General features: G+C 28.8%; 1 long non-coding RNA gene across 1 annotated transcript; it reads left to right on the forward strand.

The window, feature by feature from the left end:
- The first annotated feature begins 546 nt into the window (after positions 1-546).
- LOC104109863 (uncharacterized) lies at positions 547-4,100 on the forward strand. Its single transcript, XR_011415244.1, has 3 exons — positions 547-667; positions 1,016-1,078; positions 3,786-4,100. It is a non-coding gene; the product is annotated as an uncharacterized lncRNA (long non-coding RNA).
- The last annotated feature ends 1,769 nt before the right edge of the window (positions 4,101-5,869 follow it).

The raw sequence follows: 5,869 nt of genomic DNA on the forward strand, positions 1-5,869 counted from the left end.
ATCTAGTTACTCTAAGAATTAAGAATTTAATATGGTTGATATTGAAGTCCATAACAAAAATAATTATATTATAAGTGTTATTAAGTAAGTATTACCTATAACTATAAGTTCCAATTATAATTAAAGTAAAAATTTAATTATGTCTAATTAATGTGTAAATAATTAATTATATAGAATTTAAATAACTATAAGCTCATTGTATAACTAATTATATATATTTAACTAGACAATAAATATATTTATAATGGTTTGGTCCTTTATTAAATAAAGTATTACCATCTTTTTGGCTGTCAAAGTAATTATCACATTAAGTTCAACGAGATTAGTAAATCACGAGGTATTTTATTGAATTCAATTTTTTTTTATCTAATATATCACATTTAAACAACTATGTATCTAATTATAATGATTACCAATTATATTCTATTTGAATAATAATAAAACTTTATTCATGAAAATATTTAATTTATTCTGCTATGTGTAATGTAAATTAAATATTTATCTACATTTATAATATTTGTACATAAAAAAGTTAAAAATAGGAGTAAAAGATAGGGATATAAAGGAAGAATGAGACCCCCAAAACCTAGCCCCTCACCTTTGTTTTATCTCTCCAGCCGCCACACCCTCTCCCATTTCCCAACTCCTTCGTCATCCAATAGTGAAGGTATGTCTCTATCTTCTTTAAATCTCAATTTTTGTCACTAACCACTAACATGTGTATATATATATATATATATATATATATGTTTCTTTGGTTACTTTATTTCTTCCTTTTTATTATTTTCAATGTGTACAGCAAACTTTATTTGTCACTTATGCTAGAGTATCTTTATTCATCTTCTTAGTTAATTGGGAAAAGAAAAATTGGAAGGAGAAATTTTTTAATTTTTATGTTCATTATTAGATTGGTATATCAGTAACAATTTATCATTTATGGTTGAAGCTTCTGAAATTTGATTCAGAAAATGCTTTTAATCATTTTTTATGAAATTAATTTTGATCCTTTTCCTAGGTGGTTTTAGGTGATTACGGATTTTTAACCGATATTCCGCTTTCATCGACGTGAGTTCTATTGGTATTTCCTACACCTATTGTTGCTCATGTTAATATATCTGTGGGTTCCTTTCCTATAATTCTTCCATGAAATGATAATATAGGGCTACATGATTGTTCCTTGATGAGCTAAGCTTTTGTTAAAAGAAACTTCTAGGACAAAAGATTGAATTGTATTCTGAAATATTTGGATCTTTACTATCCGTTTTAAGATTATTGAGAGTTTCATTATCTTATAAAATTGGTCATATAAGCATATTAAGGAGATATTAGTAAAGTTAGTACTAATTATATATTTATATATATGTGTGTGTGAGAGAGAGAGAGAGAGAGAGAAGGTAATCTATAATGTTTTTCTAAAAAAATGATCATTCTAAATCTATTAATAAAGTATATATATATGATCAATTATTTTTTGTTTCCTAGTATTAATTTAATTTATCAAAACTGACAGGCAAATTGTGGAATCATTAGAGTAGCAATATCAAGCTAAGTCCGATATTGATCAGACTAAGGTGTAGTTGAAGCAATGAAAGACGAAAAAGAAGAAGATTGTACGGCTTTTGGTCTCAAGCAAAATATTGCTAGAACGATCCGATTCATAGAGAATTATGTATTGTAAATGTTTTGAAATTTTGAATATATAATTATGTGTAATTTGAAACCTATTTTGGAATCTAAAAGATTTGGTTTCTTAGCTTAAAAATTCTTGTGCCTAACAATGCTTATGGCAAATTCTTCAATTTGTAGCAATAGAATTATTGATGCGTAGATAAATATATATAATTGCCACGTAACAAGAATATGGATATATATATTTTTACTTTTTGTAGCAAATGCAAAAACAAATTAGCTATAAATCTATACATTTCATGGCAAAAGAATGGATTCACAGCTATAATTTTTTTTAACTAGTAACTAAATATAAGTGCTATTGCCACGAGATTAAACTATAAAAATAGCCATAAAAGTTAAGTTTTCATGACAAATAAATTAAACTTTTTGCCACAGTAGAACATCTTGTGGCTACAATATAAAGATTGCTACATACTTTATTTGTCGTGGCAAAAGAAAAAACTTATTTGCGATAAGTATATATTTCTTGGCAAAAAAGTTTACCAATATAGCTACAACACAAAACAATTCGTAGCAATATGTATTAGTCCTTAGCCACAAATCATCTAAAGTTTGTAGCTAAATTTTAATTACGTTACTTCTTGCTATGAATGCTACGGAATTTTTTCTTTTTAGCTAAAGTGTTTAACCACGAAATTTTTCATATTTATCTACGATGTATTTCGTAGCTATAGATGCATAATATTGTAGTCGCAGTCGATTTCCTAATTCTTATGTTATAGGAGTAGGAGTAGTTTCGACTGAAACTTGTTGGACCAGTTTAGGAATTAGCTTCTAACTAATAATATTGACCACATGTCCACATCTTTATTCATATGTTAGTGATCGTTGTCACTTTAAGCTAGTTTCCGTGCCTTTTGTTTTTTGTTATTTACTTGTTTTACCGTGGTCACAAGTCCGAATTTATTCTACTATGGTATAAAAATATCTTAATTTTTCAGCCGTCATACTTTGGCATCATTCATATCCTTGTTGATATAAATCATTTCGTATTTGCCCTTCACTTTATAGTTTTAAATTATCCTCGGTTACAGTTCAAATTGGAGATTCTCTAGGATAAAGGACAAGTACGAGAAGATTTGCTAGTAATGTCAAAATTAAGATATTTTACATGACAAAGGGGTATTTTTTTTTTTACTCTTTTTCCTTTTATATATATACAGTCACTTAATTAACTATCTCATGATTAGCATAGCTCCTCTTTAATTTAGGTATCTAAGACATATATAGTAATCTAATTAGTGCAAATTAGTAACACAACATTGTTTTTAGTTTGTAAGCATCCAAGTAAAATGCTTAAAATTAGGGAGTAGAAGTGGGATTATTAATTAATTATATTTTAACATATTGTAACAGATAACTTGTCATGTTTTGTATGTCACACTTTATCTTTTAGGCGATCTGTTTTACACTATATAAGTGAATGCAAACTCTTATTTATATCATGCGAGTCCGAGAAAATGTTAGATTAATTTTCTGAGGTGTAGAAGCAAAAATTAATAATGTGTTAATTAACACCTAATTTAACATTTCGTGTTTCTCTTAAAACTCTCTATTCCAAAAATTTCTCACAGATAATATTAAGAGTTTAAGTTCAACGCATAAAAAGCCCGTAAAATATTTACAAAATGTCATTTGTGAGATAATTATAGATAAAACTTATCAAAAGCATTAATTGATAATTTGGTAAAACTGATAATTGGCCTACTATCACAACTTAAAATTCAACGATAGTGTCAATCCATATAATTCAAATCCTAACATGAAAATGTTTATTTATGGAAATATGAAAGTCCTTTTCCTATACGAAAAGGAAAAGCCAATATATTAGCGTTACTAGCAACCGAAAATAAGAGTCAAATATTGTTTCCCTTATATAGCTGCCAAATTTGTTGCTTTATTTCACTAATTCTTTCTTTCTTCACAATTGATTCCCTTAATCACTAGCATTCCTTGTTTGCTGTCTCAATCAATTACTCTCGAGTCCAATAGAAAGATAAAGAAGAATAGGCAAGGTTTATTTCCACGAACCAATGTGTTAGCCCTACTTACACTAGTGTTAGGCCTACTTATACCTTCCGTGGCCGGAGAAGGAGGAGGAGATGCTGGCGGAGGAGGTGATGCAGGAGGAGAAGAAGGCGGACGACAAGCCATGAAAGGGACGAGAGGTGGGCATTCAAGTGCTTCATCTTATTCTGGCCATGCTTCAAACAGTCTCATGATCACTACTATTTACCAATTACTTGTGGCCATGAATGCAGTATGAATCTTTTTGATGTTCAAGCTAGTGCAAGTTTTTATCAAAGCCCATTTCCCCCACTATGTTTTAGGAGTGCGAGAGTTAGCTTCTAAGTAATAATGTTGACATCTTCTTCATTTATATGTTACTAGCAATTATTGTCAGTTTAGAGTATGAGTTAAAACCAAAACGGCAAAGGGCCAAATATACCCCTCTACTTTCGAAAATGGTCTAACAATACCCTCGTTATATTATTGGGTTATCTAGTCATACTTTGGGTTCAAATATACCCCTCATTTAAACGGAGGGACACGTGTCATCGTCTGGTTGGTCAATTCTAAATATCTCCTAATTAATTAAAAAGACCCATTACCCATACCCGAATTTTTTTTTTTTTTTTTGTAAAAACTTGAAAAAACTAAATTTTCTTTTTTACTAAAAACTAAAAAAATAAAAATATTTTTTTTCCAGTTTTTACAAAAACACTGCTTTAAAAAAACTGAAAAATATTTTCTAAAATAATATTTTTGTAAAAACTGAAAACAAAACTGAAAAATAATTTTCTAAAACAATTAAAAACTGAAATATTTTTAATTAAAAACTGAAAAAAAAAAGAAAATATTTGTTTTTTCAGTTTTTACAAAAAACATTGCTTTAGAAAACTGCTTTTTAGTTTTTTTTTCCAGTTTTTATAAAAATATAGTTTTAGAAAATAGTTTTCAGCTTTTTTAAAGCAGTTTTTTTGTAAAAAAATGGAAAACAAATATTTTTATTTTTTTCAGTTTTTAGTAAAAACAAAATTCAGTTTTTTTCTAATTTTTACAAAAAAAACTACTTTAGAAAATTGATTTTCAGATCTTTTCTTTTTAGTTTTTATAAAAATATTGTTTTAGAAAATATTTTTTAGTTTTTTCTAAAGCAATATTTTTGTAAAAACTGAAAAAAATAATTTTTCAGTTTTTAGTAAAAATAATTTCAGTTTTTTCTAGTTTTTACAAAAAAAAAAATTACTTTAAAAAATTATTTTTCGGGTATGGGTAATGAGTCTTTTTAATTAATTAGGAGATATTTAGAATTGACCAACAGGACGATGACACGTATCCCTCCGTTTAAATGAGGGGTATATTTGAACCCAAAGTATGACTGCAGGGGTATAGATAACCCAATAGTATAACGAAGGGGTATTTTTAGACCATTTTCGAAAGTAGAGGGGTATACCAACCAAAATGAGTGAATGAAATATTGCAACACTTTCTTATGTTAGAACTTGAATTCTAACTTGAGTCTTACCTTCATGACCGTGGTCAGGGGCATAGGCACCTTCCTTGAAGCGATGTCACGTGACATTTTGGTTACATGACGCATTATTTTTTCATAAATTGACTGTGATCACCTAATTTTTGATCATATTTAAATTTTTTACCACTTTTTAATTGGTAAAAAGTCGGGGGGGGGGGGAGTCAAAAAGGGCAGGAGAAAAGAGAGGGGATCCGAGAGAGAAGAAAAAAGAGACGAAGTTAGATTTGGGGACAGAGACCAGATGTGATAATCCAAAAGGTCATCTTTAAATTTAATAATTATTTATGTATTCTAAGACCTTAAAAAATACTATTCATCATTCCTCGACTTGCGTGCACAGTCTGTATAATTTTTCGGAAAGTTGTTATATGAAAAATTGATTAAAATGTGAAATAGAGCCTTAAAACTCAACTGAGTTGACTTTGGTCAATATTTTGAGCAAACAGACTCGGATCAGTGTTTTAACAGTTCTGGTAGGTCCGTATCGTGATTTAGGACTTGGGTGTATGCTCGTAATTCCATTTGGAGGTCCCTAACTTGAATTATCGCCAGTTGGCAAAAACTAGAAGCCTAAAGGCTTAAAGATTTTAAAGTTTGACCACAAGTTGATTTTTATTGATATCGGGATCGGATTCGAGT

Source organism: Nicotiana tomentosiformis, chromosome 4 (assembly GCF_000390325.3).
Source record: "Nicotiana tomentosiformis chromosome 4, ASM39032v3, whole genome shotgun sequence".
NCBI lineage: Eukaryota > Viridiplantae > Streptophyta > Magnoliopsida > Solanales > Solanaceae > Nicotiana > Nicotiana tomentosiformis.